Source organism: Canis lupus, chromosome 27, assembly GCF_048164855.1.
Source record: "Canis lupus baileyi chromosome 27, mCanLup2.hap1, whole genome shotgun sequence".
Lineage (NCBI taxonomy): Eukaryota > Metazoa > Chordata > Mammalia > Carnivora > Canidae > Canis > Canis lupus.
The window spans coordinates 12,123,443-12,138,452 of NC_132864.1; the positions used below are offsets into that span (position 1 = coordinate 12,123,443).

Sequence of the window (15,010 nt, forward strand, 5' to 3'; positions counted from 1 at the left end):
CTCCCCTTGCTCCCTCCTCACTCCCTTACCGGCTTTTTCCCTCCTTCTTCTCCCTGTCCTGGTATTTCCTTCTTCTTTTTTGTCAGTTCTTTAGTCCTCTAAGAGGATATCCCTTGAGCCGCCTCAAGGGATGGCAGATGGCCTGTGTGGCATTTAAGGCTAAACACATCCCTGCTAAAGACACTGCCTATCAAAGAGAAGAAGAATTGAGGCTGACACCAAGAGCTATGTTTACCCAGATTTATTTTGTGACCAGTACTGCCCTAAGCACCATTCTAAGAACAACTGCCAGCTCCTTCCTCCCCCAAGACTATCTCTTGCAGCAGGCGGTCTCTGGTCCCCATGGAATACACGAGACCGAGGGAAGGGAGCAGGTGGCTTTCACATGAAAAGGTCTGAGACCGAGATGAGTGACTGCTTCCTGTTCTGTTTCTGTGGGGAAAGCCTTTCGAAACTCCCCAGGGAGTCCTTGTGAAGAAGTTCATTTCCTTTCTTGGGCCATGGTGATTTGGATGTAAAAAAAAGGACAGCAGATCTTCTCATTTATGGGCACAGATTGAAGAAGCAGGCAACAACAGGTTAATCAGTAAGGGATTCAACCAGACTCTGCTGACCAACCACCTGTGCCATCTGTTACTTCCAGGTGACATGATTTGGAGTCATCAGACCTGGCATCAGTTGGCCTGGGCTTCATTGGAAGTCCCAGGAAGCCCACACAGAAGTGTTCCAATGATGAAGGCATTGATCATCACCTCTAACAAGACATTCAGATGTAGGGCAGCTCCAGGGCTGGTTGATTCAGTAGCCCAGCGATGACATCAAGGTTCTTCCTTTCTTACTGACATCCTCAGGGTCACCCCCTCGTGATCTCAAGATGGCTGCCACAGCTCTGAGAAAACATCTATACACAGCATCCAGAGGTGAAAAGGGGTCAGTCTTTTCCTTGTGTCTCTTTTATAGGAGCTAGAACCCCTTCCCAGAAGCCCCCAGGAGACCTCTCCCATTGCATCGGCCAGAACAGTCTAAGCAGAACCAGGCAAAGGGTGATGGAGGTGCATGTTTGCTTCATCCAATCAGGATTTACCACATCTGGGTCAAGGAGGGGTGGGCAAGAAAGAGAGCACATGGGTGTCAGGTTGGAAACCAATATTTTCTACCTCAAGCATCTCCCTTAATGACATGCTCTGATCCATCCCCACCCCAACCCTTACAAAGCATTGTCATGCCAAGGAGTTCAATAGTCAGCTTCTTTGTAGGGTAAGGAAACTACCTATTGTAAATGCAAAACATATGAAAGTCATCTTTTTCCAATTCTTTTGGTCTTTTGCCTTGACAAACAGAGCTTTGCCTTGCCAGTCTGTATCTGATCAAACACCAATAATGATAAGGTTAAAATAAAAACGGATCCAAATTCCTGGCTCAACTCGATTCAGAGATAACCACGTACAGACTTTCTGGGTGTTTCTATAATGGATTTTGAGCTCAGCCTGTGTTTAGAAAAGATTGGTGTCAAAAAAAAAAAAAAAAAAAAGAAAAGATTGGTGTCACATATAAGCAACATGGGGTCAGACAAAGTTTAGGCTGATTGAGCAGTGGTTCTGAAAGAGAGAAGGAGCCAGAGATAGTCAGTAAGAGAGACCGAGAGAGACAGATGAGCAACAGAAAGATACAGAGAGATGGAGAGAGAACTCTTCTTTTGTCTCCATCGCAATGCAACAATATAGACACATTGCTCCAAAGAAAGGGACAGATCAACTCTCAAGACACAGAACATCTCATGGAATCCCCAAATATGTTACAATCTCATCCCCTAATTAGTCCCAAATCCTAGACCACAAACAACTTGTGCAAAATCTCACAGCCAGGCCTGAATATAACTCAGTATGCTTGGATCCCACCACCCAACTTGAGACTGTACAAAATAAGAATAAGAAAACAACACTCACAGGATGAGCTTTCATTATGTGTCAGACACTCACTGTACTCAGTATTTTATATTCGTCACCATATTTGCTCTTCCCAAGAATACTGGGAGGTGGTTGTTATTTTTAATGATTGATTTTCTGATACCTATTATCAGTTTGGTGAGATGCTCAGTGACTTAGGTAGTGAGGTAGCTAGGTAGTGAGGCTACCTAGCTAGTAAGTGGCAGAGCCAGGAGTTTAACTGAAGTCCATCTGTCTAACAATAACTATGTTTGCTTTTAAGCTATGCACACCTCTATGACCATTCCAACCATGTAACTAGCACTGGAATATTTTATTAACATGGATAGTGGTGGCAAGGAGCAAAGATTATTCTGGAGACTGGTTAATGGCATTATTATTTTTATTTTTATTTTTAAAACTCCATGTCCATCAACAGATGAATAGATAAATTGTCGTCTATCCACACAGTGGAATATTATTCAGCCATAAAAAGGACTGGAGTTCTGATACATGTACCATGTAAATGAACCTCAGAAACATGGTGTTGAATGAAAGAGGCCAGATAAAAGATCATATATTGTGCAACTCCATTGATATGAAAGGTCCAGGTAACTTCAAAGAGTAGAAAGCAGATTGGTGGTTGCCAGAGGATGGAGGTGGGGGAGAATGGAGAGGAACTATTTAATGGGTATAGGGCCTTCTTTTGGAGTGAAGAAACTGTATTGGAGTAAGATAGAGGTGGTGGTTAAACAACATCATGAATGTACTATATGTCTGAACTGTTCAGTTTAAAGTGGTTAATTAGGGCAGCCCAGGTGGCTCAGCGGTTTGGCGCCACCTTCAGCCCAGGGTGTCGTGATCCTGGAGACCCGGGATTGAGTCCTGCATTGGGCTCCCTGCATGGAGCCTGCTTCAACCTCTGCCTATATCTCTGCCTCTCTCTCTCTCTCTCTCTCTGTGTGTGTCTCTCATGAATAAATAAATAAAATCTTAAAAAACAATAATAAAGTGGTTATGTTATATGAATTCTCCTCAGAAAAAGAAAAGATGAACAAGAAGAAGAAAGAAGAGGAGGATGAGGAGAAGAGGAGGAGGATGAAGGAGGAGAAGGAGGGGGTGGAGAAGAAGAGGAGAAGGAGGAGGAAGGAGAAGGAGGAGGGGAGAAGAAGAAAGAGGAGAAGGAGGTGGAGCAGGTGAAAGAGAAGGAGGAAGAAAAGGAGGGAGGAGGAGGTGGAGGAAGAAGAAGGAGGAAAAACAGGAAGTGGAGGAGAAGAAAAGGAAGAGGAAGGAGGAGAAAGAGGAGGAGAGGAGAAGGAGAAGAGGAAGGGAGAAGGAATCAGTCATTCTGGCCTTATAATCATTACATCCTCATCAAAACATCTGAAAGGGGCCCAGCCACTCTCCTTCCAACCGGTGAGGTGATGATACTCAAAGAGCTGCTGATGCTAGTATTAGTAACTGTTCAGGCACCAGGCTGTCTTGGTAAAGTCATATTGCTATGTGCAGAGTAGCCTGATTGAATCACATAGCATCATTTTAAGAAACCAGGGTACATTACTGATGGCTAAAGTTCTGCAGAACCAGATCAGAGGAGCAGCAGAGCACCACCCCTGAAAGATATGACCCACATATCACAAAGGCCAGCTGACTCTGTGCCCTTCCTGGGAAACATCTGTGAAATGAGAATGTAAGCCCTAAACACAATCATTAGGTCCAGAATAAGCTGCATCCTCCAGGAGGAATGGAGATAATCGACTGGCAGTGTGCTGTCTCTGATATCACTCACCTTTTAGACAAAGCTTCATGTGTTCCTGATTAGAAATTTCTTTGTGGAAGATGGGGGTGGGATCTGGTTTCTGTCTGCTTGAGACAGGAGGGGTGAGGGCAGGTGGAGAAGAAAGAAAATCAGGCTGCAGTTACAGGGCCAGTGTGGGGAGTTCTTGGCCACAAACATTCAAGACGCCTCTTTCATGGAAAAAGAAAGAAAAAATTGCAGTGACTCTGAACTTTTCATTTTCTAAAGCTGAGTGACTCCATCCAGTGTGAATAAAAATGCTGACATCTCAATGATAAAGCCATCCTGCAATGCAGACTCCAGATTTCCTATGGAGGATAGTCTTCATCTGGTGGAAGGGGAAGGGTGAGTCCCATCCCTCCTCCAACCATTATGAGCAAATAAGTTCTGGAAAAATCCAGATTTGTTATTTCTGTAGGGCCTACCCTTCCCCCACCAGGAACAGCATGTGCATTGGCCAACAGGACAACCAACAGGCTGGCATCTCCCCTCGGAGATGGTACCCAGGTCATGTGACAGAAGCCAGAGCCCCAAGACTCCCAACTCCCAAAGCCTCCTTCTTCTGTTTGCCCCCTTAGCCAAGAAATCGCTAGATTATCTCAAGTGCCTGGATCCAGCTGGACTCTAACCTGATCCTTCTTAACATCCCTAAAATGGCCCTCCTTGACTCCGCCTGATATTCCTACATCCTACCGCTTTCTTTCCTCACCTGTACTAAAGTCCCAATTATTCTTACACTCATTTATCTACTTCCTGGAGGTTTCTCACTTGGTTCCATTGGCCTGTGTTGACTTATCCTCCACTCCCTGAAGCACCATCGACCATCTGGCACCACCCCCTGCACTGTCTCCCAAATGTAACTCTCACCATGGTAAACCTATTGGTGTCATTCTAGTTCAACACACATATTGAGAATCACCCTTATCCAAGTATCAAGTTGAGAATTTTCACATTATTTTCACATTTATATGAGCACTTTGGAATACTTGAATGAACTCTGTTTTACTGACACTATAAACATTATGCAGTTGATTGAAGGAATGCACCAGGGCAGTGTGTTAACCTGAGGAGATAGCCGATATAAGTCAAAAACAACCTTCATATGATCAAGGTTAATATCATCAGTAATATGTCAGTAGTATGTACTATTAATGTGATGTGATGAGAATGGCCTCTGTGGTCTTCCTCCCTAAAACCTATTGCCCAATCTAAGCAAGGGGAATATATTAGACAAACCCAAATTGAGAGGAACCACTATTCTTTTCTTTTTTTTTTTTTTTTTTTAGTTTTTTTTACTTTAAAAATTATTTATTTATTTATTCATGAGAGGCACAGAGAGAGACCTTTTTTAGAAGGTTTATTTATTTAATTTGGAGAGACAGGGCATGCATGAGTAGGGGGAGAGGGCAGAGGGAAAGGGAGAGAATCTCAAGCAGACTCCCGGCTGAGCATAGAGCCTGACACAGGGCTTGATATCATGACCCTGAGATCATGACCTGAGCCAAAATCAAGGCAGGCAGAGGGCGAAGCAGACTCCATGCAGGGAGCCCGATGTGGAACTCGATCCCAGAACCTGGGATCATGCCCTGAGCCAAAGGCAGACGTTCAAACACTGAGCCACCCAGGTGTCCCTGAGAGGAACCAATATTCTTCAGAAGTTTCAAGGTCATAAAAGACATAGAAACCCTAAGGATCTGTCTCACGCCAGAGGAGACTAAGGAGACACAATAACTGAATGCAATGTGGTATCCTGGATGAGGTCCTAGAACAGCAGAAAGATATTAGGGGAAAACTAGTGACATGGTAACAAAGGGTAGAGTTAATAATAACCTACCAAGGCTGGTTTCTTGGTTTTGACAAATGTACAACAGAGGAAACTGGGTGAAGGGTATATGAGAACTCTCAGTACTATCTTTGTAACTTTTCTGTAAATCGAAAACTATTCTAAAATTGAAAGTTTATTTTTTTAGAAGGTTTATTTATTTAATTTGGAGAGACCGGGCATGCATGAGTAGGGGGAGAGGGCAGAGGGAAAGGGAGAGAATCTCAAGCAGACTCCCGGCTGAGCATAGAGCCTGACACAGGGCTTGATATCATGACCCTGAGATCATGACCTGAGCCAAAATCAAGAGTCAGTCACTTAACTAACTGAGCCACCCAGGTGCCTGAAGGTTTATTTTTTAAAAGAGCAACAAAGGGATCCCTGGGTGGCGCAGCGGTTTGGCGCCTGCCTTTGGCCCAGGGCACGATCCTGGAGACCCGGGATCGAATCCCACTTCGGGCTCCCGGTGCATGGAGCCTGCTTCTCCCTCTGCCTGTGTCTCTGCCTCTCTCTCTCTCTCTGTAACTATCATAAATAAATAAAAAAAAAAATTTAAAAATAAATAAATAAATAAATAAAAGAGCAACAAGTTGTACTGTGAATAGTATACTCTCATTTGTTAAAAAAAAATAAAAACTATAAACATAGAGCATGGCATAGAAGGACACACAATAAACTTACTACTTGTTACCTGGAGCAAGGGGACCTGAGGGGTGACAGAGGAATTACTAACATCTTCTGTATATTTCTGTCATTTGAACTGCTGCAGTGAACAACCTGTTTCTATGCTATCTCATCTGTTATAGGAAGCAAAATATGCAATTTTTAAAAATCTAATAAAATTTTGGGGAAAATACTTGCTTCCTTATTTCCAAGATCACTGGCAGGAAAATATTATTGGAACTTAAACAAGGAGGGCCAAATTATGCCCTCCTCCAAGCCCTGAAAAAAATATCCCTCTCCAGAAACATGGTGATATTTCCCCTGGTCCCATTAGTCAATTAAACTGGATACCAAGTATGGTACCTAGTATTACCCTAAAATCTGGAATTCTAGGGATGCCTGGGTGGCTCAGCGGTTGAGCATCTGACTTTGGCTCAGGGCGTTATCCTGGAGTCCCAGGATCGAGTCCCATGTTGAGCTTCCTGCATGGAGCCTGCTTCTCCCTCTTCCTATGTCTCTGCCTCTCTCTCTCTCTCTCTCTCTCTCTCTCATAAATAAATAAATAAAATCTTAAAAAAAATAAAGTCTGGAATTCTATAAATAATAACCTTCCACAAAGAATTTTATACATTAAGGAAAGTCTAGGGAAATGTGTCCACTTCGTACTACATGCTAAACCTGAAGATGTTGAATATGTTTTTGACTCATGAAATAGAAGAGCTCTGGTAGGGTGTGGATAGTGTAGGATGACCAAGGAAAATAAAGAGGGATAAACTCTAAGAAAAGATTGAGGGAACTGACAATTAAGAAACTACCTATGACCCTTGAGAGAGTGAGACAAACTACAGGGCCTCTGAGGAGGGAAAGGAAGCAAAGATTCCCTGGAGGAGAACCACGTGGTATGTTAGAACTAATAAAAAGGTTGCTTCTCCCTCTGCCTGTGTCTCTGCTTCTCTCTCTCTCTGTGTCTCTCATGAATAAATAAATAAAATATTAAAAAAAAAAAAAAAAAAAGGGCAGCCCAGGTGGCTCAGCAGTTTAGCACCACCTTCAGCCCAGGGTTGATTCTGGAGACCGGGGATCGAGTCCCATGTGGGGCTCCTTGCATGGAGCCTGCTTCTCCCTCTGCCTGTGTCTCTGCCTCTCTCTCTCTCTCTGTGTCTCTCATGAATAAATAAATAAAATATTAAAAACAAAACAAAACAAAAAAAAAAAAAGGTTTAGTAGGGTGGCCAGATACAAGATAAATACACAAATACCAGTAGCTTTCCTTTATAGTAGCCTCAATCAACTACACCAGGTCGGAGACAAAAAGACCCAACTATATTAAGAACAACAACAACAACAAACCAGAAAATACTGAGGCGTAAAGTTATAAGAAATGCCAAAAACCTATGTGATGACACAAAATTTTATTGGAGAACATGAGTAGACCTGAATCAATGGAATTATCTTGTTTTTTTCAGGTAAGAAAGTTCAATATTGTAATGATGTTGACTTCACCCTCACCTTATTAATCCAGAATTGCCATGCAATTCCAAACAAGCTTCTAAGAGGGGTTTTAATTTAACTTGAAAAGCTGATTCTAAAATTCATCTCATTGCTGGTTTTTTACACAATTTCATGGCTTTTCAAAACTATGATCATTAAGGAAGGGTGGTCTTAGTACACGGAGGTAGAGTTGTTGATTCCTTGCCATTGCCAGCATCTTACCTCCCCTTGCCACTGCCAAAGAGCACCCGAATAGCCAGGATTTACATAGGATTGACCTCATCCTTACCTCTAGGGTGGGATCTTATGGACAAGCCAGTCAACAGGTCCATCTGACCACCCCATGTCTGGGTTCAAATCAGGTCAAAGAAGGACAAGACCTAATTTTGGAATGCTTTGGTTATAGATTCCCTCTTTTTCTTGTTGGATATGACCAAGGTGGCACTAACAACTCAGAAGACCAAGTTGATTAAAGTAGGTCCTTATTGTCATCTGGGCTGCTGGGTCCTGCCTTGTTTGAAGCCAGTGGCCCTGTACTTCTCAGTTACAAGTCAGTAAATTCATTGTGTTGTATTCAATCAGTTTAATTTGAATTTTCAGTTGTTTACAACTGCAAGTATCTTTCCTGCTTCAATACAGATTGCACACATAGATAAACGCGACAGTGTACAGCATCCAAAAAGGGATAAGGATGTGTGTGTGCATGCACATATGTGTGCTTCATATCCTGGGGTCAATGGGTGTTTCTGCAAGAAAGGTTCTTTAACCACTTGCATCAAGGACTTCCAAAATATAGTTTGCAGGCCATCAGAACTAGAATGGGGAATTTGCATTTTTAACAGGCTTCCCAAATAGTTCGTAGGCATGAGGAAGTTTGAGAACTACCAGAATAGAACTGTGTTTCATACCGAGGTTCACTGCCAATTGGTACATCATGAAATCAACTCAGAAGGTCTGGGTCAGCATTTTTTTTTAAATGAAAGAATGGATAGGGATGGATGAAATGAAACAAAACAGAACAACTCAGAATGCATCACAGCAGAAAAGATAAGTATTGTTTTATGAAGTTTTTGTTTCTGTGTACATATGCAAACTTAGTTCAGCTGGCATTCAACAATTACAACTATAATTGTTAAAATACCAAAGTGCAATTTCTACTGGTTGGTAGATAGCTGCTGCCTATGCACATGCCCTCCTGCTGCCTTGGGACAACACACACACACACACACACACACACACACGCACCCTTATCATCAAAAGGGTTAATTTCTGACACAGCCAGAAGTTTCCAAGACCTGGCTCAGTTTTAAGACCAAATTCTGATCATCAGCCTCCTGGCCTGACCAGATGTTAAATATTTGACTCTCACCTACGTACATGTGTGTAAGTGTAATGTATTAGAATGCTAAAATATACTGAAATTATGTATAACGTTTGAAAAGCACCATTATGGACCAAGAGTTCTCAGCAGTCTTGGTAATGGGAGGTTAGGGTGGTTACACTGGGCACATGAGCTGATCCCATTCACCCATGCTGGCTTTGCAAGGCAAAGCAAACAAGGAGTGGCCTTTGCTTCCTTCTCACATATTTGGTTTGAAAACAAACAGTGGGAGGTGTGTAAATACACACACTGAACCTACCATTGGAAGAGCAGGTGGTGAGGACACAAGATCAAATGGGACGATAATGACGTCCAACTTCTGGCTAAAGTCCAGAGATGATCTGTGCTTAGAAAGAAATGTGAAAGAAGGAAAGAAAAGAAAAGCTACTGGCCTTGTCAACATGACCAAAATCCAGTACTGATGAGAAATTTTCATATATCAGTTCTTCAAGTGCTCAATAACAAGCAAACCCTGTGTTTTCAAGGACGATTCAACAAGAGCTGGTCATTTCATGAATTCAAAGTGGCCAGTGTCATTCAAACCTTCAATTCTGAGTGAAATCCATTCCTGAAACACTGCCCATCTTGTGACTCTCCATCTTCCCGTTTCACTGGCTCGGTCTCAATCCCCAGAAGCCCAGTTAGGCAGGAGATCAAAAATCCATCTCTCTTTTTTTAAAAAGCTGTACATATTTCATGTCCACGATTTGATGGGTTTGGAAATAAGTATACACCCATGAAACCATGACCACAATCTACGTCATAAATGTATCCATCACCTCTAAAGTTTCCTCCTACACTCTTATTTATTATTATTTAGTGTGTGTTATAAGAACACTTGACATAAGATCTACCTTCTTAGCAAATGTTTAAGTATACAATACAATGTAGTTAACTATAGGCACAGTAGATCTCTAGGACTTATTTACTATGTGTAACCCAAACTTTGTACCCTCTATTCCTTTCCATTTTTCCCTCCCTCACCCCTGAGCCCCTGGCAGCCACCATTCCACTCTCTGCTTCTGAGTTTGACTCTTAGATTCTTCATATAAGTGGCATCATTTAGTATTTGTCCTTCTGAATCTGGCTTATTTCACTCAGTGTTATATCCTCCAGGTTCATCTGTGCTGTCCCATAAGGGAGAATTTCCTTCCTTTTTAAAGCTGAATAATATTCCATTGTGTGTATGTGTATGTGTGTACACCATATTTTCTTTTGCACAGACACTTAAATTGCTTCCATATCTTGGCTATTGTGAATAATGTTGCAGTGAACATAGGAGTGCAGATACCTCTTCAAGAGCCTGCTTTTAATTGCTTTGGATATATACACCCAGACATGGGCTTGTTGGATCATATGGTAGTTTTGTTTTCAATTTGTAAGGAACCTCCATACTGCTTTCCATAGTGACTGCACCAACAGACATTCCTATAAACAGTGCAAAAGTGTTCCCTTTTTGGGATCCCTGGGTGGCGCAGCGGTTTGGCGCCTGCCTTTGGCCCAGGGCGCGATCCTGGGGACCCGGGATCGAATTCCACATCGGGCTCCCTGCATGGAGCCCGCTTCTCCCTCTGCCTGTGTCTCTGCCTCTCTCTCTCTCTCTCTGTGACTATCATGAATAAATAAATAAAATCTTTAAAAAAAAAAAAGTGTTCCCTTTTCTCCACGCACTCACCAACATTTGTTTTTTAAATAAAAGACATTCTAATGGGTACGAGGTGATATCTCACTGCGGTGAGATATCAGCTTTTGAATTGCAGTTCCCTGATGATGAGCAATATTGAGTATCTTCTCATGTACCTGTTGGTCATTTGTTTGTCTTTTTTGGAAAAATGTCTATAGGTCCTTTGCCCGTTTCTAAATCAGGTTGTTTTTTTTTTAATATTGCTATTGGGTCACAGCAGTTCTTCATATAGTCAGTATATTAACCCTTTATCAGACAGAGGGTTTGCAAATATTTTCTTCCATTCCATAAACTGTCTTTTCATTTTGTTGATCATTTCCTTTGTTGTGAGGATCCACCTTTTGCCAGCACTTTAAAAAATGCTCCTCAAGAAGACCGGTGGTATGGAGCTTACTATAGTGTTTTATTTACTCCGGTAAATTCCTCCAACCCAGTCTAAATTCAGCTAGATTCTTCTGATCCTCGATCCTACCACTGGGGATTTATCCTACAGATGTACTTACAGTGGTTACTTTTGGGGAGAGAACCCAGGTGGGGAAAGGGTAGGATTGCCAGGCACAACAGGGAACACCAGTTAAATGTGAATTTCAGATTAAACAATGCATATATATATATATATATATGTATAGATAGATAGAGATAGAGATAGAGATATAGTAGTTAGTATAAGTATATCCCTGCAACATGTGGGACATAGTTACACCAAAAAAAAAATGTTTTCGTTTAGCTAAAATTCAAATTTAACTGGACACCTTATATTTTAATTTGCTAAATGTGGCAGCCCTAAAAAGGAGGGTCTGTAGGAAAGGGAATTCATTTTCTGCATTGTACTTTTCTGTACTGTTTGAATTTCCAAGTGTTAAAAGATTTAGGGTTTATAAGTAGGGATTTTTTTAAATAAATTTTTATTTATTTATGATAGTCACACAGAGAGAGAGAGAGAGAGAGAGAGAGGCAGAGACACAGGCAGAGGGAGAAGCAGGCTCCATGCACCGGGAGCCGGACATGGGATTCGATCCGGGGGCCTCCAGGATCGCGCCCTGGGCCAAAGGGAGGCGCTAAACCGCAGCGCCACCCAGGGATCCCGGGATTTTTTTTTTAATAAAATAATTTTTATTGGTGTTCAATTTACAAACATACAGAATAACACCCAGTGCTCATCCAGTCAAGTATCCCCCTCAGTGCCCGTCACCCACTCACCCCCAACCCCCTGTAAGTAGGGATTATACGAGATATCAACCATCTTTGTTGATCCATTTTCTTCTTAGTTTTTTGCAATTCATAAAAATCTCCTGACATGCTAAATATATTTGTTAAAGATTTACAAATTCAGCTGAATATAAATGGAAAAGGACAATAAGGAAGCACTTTTCTGTCTGTTGGATGGGAGGAAAGAAAGGGTTAAAGTCAAATGTGGAAAATAACCTGAAGATCCAGGGCTGTTTGAACAGCAAATAAATTGAAAGAAAATACCAGAAATCGATGCTGAGCCAAAATGTGGCAAGAGCGAGAAGCAGAAACCAAAGTGGGAGTAAATATCAGGTGGCCTGCATGGTGGAACGCTGTGTTTTATTTCAACCAGCCCTGAATGTTCTCCGTGTTTGGGGCTTTTTTTAGCATTACACTTCTATGATAAACTAAATATCTCTCATTCCTATCATTCTGGTTTTCACATTCTTAATGCACCATCAATTCACAGAATGCAGACAGTCCTGAATGATTTACACTTTGCTTCAGTGACTCTTGTAATTCATACATTTATGAATTTAAAATTTTTGCCCAAGGCTGAAAATAAATATTTGCTCTGTCCTTGCAGCATTTTGGTCCCCCACAGGCAACTGGAAACTTTCCCTTGCAGGTTGGACGACTGTCCTTCTACAGGCTGGGACTTGCCGGCCCACATTTGACCCCCAAGGGTCCATTGAGAAAGTTGAGTGAACATTTAATGTCAAGTCCCTGCACAAGAGCATCATTTATCTTTCTCAAAGCTTCCTTGGAAAAATTTCCTTATGAAAATTTTAAAAAAGAAAAAATTTTTAAGTCATTCTGTAAACTGTGAAATGTGTCACACATCAAACTGCTCAGGAGGAGGCTGGTTTTGCCAGGCCAGGAATTCTGGAAAGTTCTGTCTGCCTCTAGCAGGTTTGTTTGCTCTGTACACTGCCCTTTGCATTTGGGATTTCACAGCCGCACAAAAGGAGCTTTCTCAGATTGAAGAGAAATATCCAGAAGGCCCTGGAGAACAGGTGACCGGTAATGAAGCCAGTAGCCAAAACAGCGTGAGGTGCCTGCTAACATGCCTGTCATCTAAGTAATGAAAGTGCAGGGCTATGTTCAGGGTAGCCCTGGGGTTGAGCTGACCCAGCCTGGGGAGCTCCCTGGTGAGGTCTGCATATACCTGAGCCCAATCTGTCCACAGTTCTGAGGATAATCAGGCCTAGGTGGGACATAGTCTGGTTTTCTCACACTTCTCCTCTCTCTGGTTTCCCTTTTTGGTTCCAAAAACACTTCTTTTCCATTCCCTAGAAGTCGGAGCTTGGCACAGACTAGGCTACTCCTGCCAGACCTCGAGGGGCCCAGGGCTGAGACCCAGCAGAGACGGGTTGGGGATCATTCTTGGGACAGCACACAAGCCTATACTCACCTGCTACACCTTCTGTAGCCCGGCTTACCTTCATGGGGAAGGCTCTCTCTCTAACACCAGGCAGGCTGGCCTTCTAGTTCCATCAGCAAGTGACACAGGCAATTGAAAAAGGAAAGAAAATGACCCTTGGGTTGGCATTCAAGACACAGAGGAGGAGAGATTGCATGAGGTAAAGAGCCCAGAACCCAGAGTCAGGCTGCTGGGTTCACATCCTGCCCCACCATTCCTGGCTGGGTGGCCCGAGGGAAGGGCTGAAATGTTCTGCATCTTCAACTGTGAACTGGAGATGGAACAATAGTCCTTGCCTCAGAGGGTAATGGGCTAATACACGGGAGTGGTTAGAACAATGGCATGTCCTGGGGGTTGAAAATGTAGCTGCTGTCACCATCATTAAAGTTAAGCTGGCCATCTTCAGCAGAAAAAGTCAGAGGAAAATCGGATGCATTTCCATGTTGGGATCAGTAGACCAGCGTCTCTGATCTACCTAACCCTGCAGCACAAGGAAACTATTTGATAAACACGTGCCCTTTTCTTTGATTTGACTACTCATGGCTCTCTATCTCCTTCCCCTTCTTACTTGTTTGGATGACTTGGGGGCTTCCACCCACCCTTGGGAGGCAAATGAAAGAGCAGGCGCAATACAGTCATGTCCATTTGGTGCCATGCAGCTAACGGGAGGCAGAAGGGCTTAGGGGACCAGCATCTGGTTTCTGCTTGTGGCTCAAGGTACAAGCACTGAAATGCTAAATGCAAATGTCAGAGGAACATGAGAACCAGAACCCATGTGTTTCCTAAAAAGGGGTTAAAATGAGGAAAATGTGACCAAGATGTAGAATGGTTTTACCAACATGAGCTATATTTCAATGCCCCTAGACCTAGTTAGAGAAGTAGATGTTCAGGGACATCTATATAATATGGTGGTTCCAAGTTTAGATTCTCAAACCAAAGCACTGGGTTCAAACCATGACTCTCTCACTTTCTAACGGTGTGATGTTGGGAAAGATATTATCCCCTACCACAGCACTGTCCAACAGAACTCTCTGCAATGGTAGAAATGGTCTGTATCTGTGCTGTACAACATGGTCACCACTGGCCACCTGTGTACTGAACACTTGAAATGTTAGCTATCCCACATCTCAACTAATTAATAACTAATCTTAACTGTTAATTTTAGTTAACAGAACTGTGTTGTTCATTATGGTAGCCTATTGCCACATGTGATTGTTAAAATTGAATTAATTGGGGCGCTTGGGTGGCCCAATCGGTTAAGCATCCAACTCCTGATTTTGGCTTAGGTCATGATCTCAGGGTCATGAGATTGAGCCTTGTATTGGGCTCCACACTGAGCGTGGAACCTGCTTAAGATTCTCTCCCTCAACTTCTGCCCCTCCCCAACCCCACTTGCACTCTCTCTTTCTCTAAATGATAATAATAATTGTAGTATATGTGCTGCCGAAGCGAGCACGATAATAATAATTGAATTAATTAATTAATTAACTTGTAGAAGCTCCTGTTTCTCCTCCCTTATATCATTAGCATACTAATAGGATCTACCTCATAGAATAAAATGAGGTAAAATAATGTAATGGGCCAAGTTCATGG

General features: G+C 42.5%; 1 long non-coding RNA gene across 1 annotated transcript; it reads right to left on the reverse strand.

Moving 5' to 3' along the window:
* Positions 1–226: 226 nt before the first annotated feature.
* LOC140619238 (uncharacterized) lies at positions 227–13,503 on the reverse strand. Its single transcript, XR_012019161.1, has 2 exons — positions 13,409–13,503; positions 227–1,089 (listed from the first exon to the last, which is right to left on the reverse strand). It is a non-coding gene; the product is annotated as an uncharacterized lncRNA (long non-coding RNA).
* Between the last annotated feature and the right edge of the window lie 1,507 nt (positions 13,504–15,010).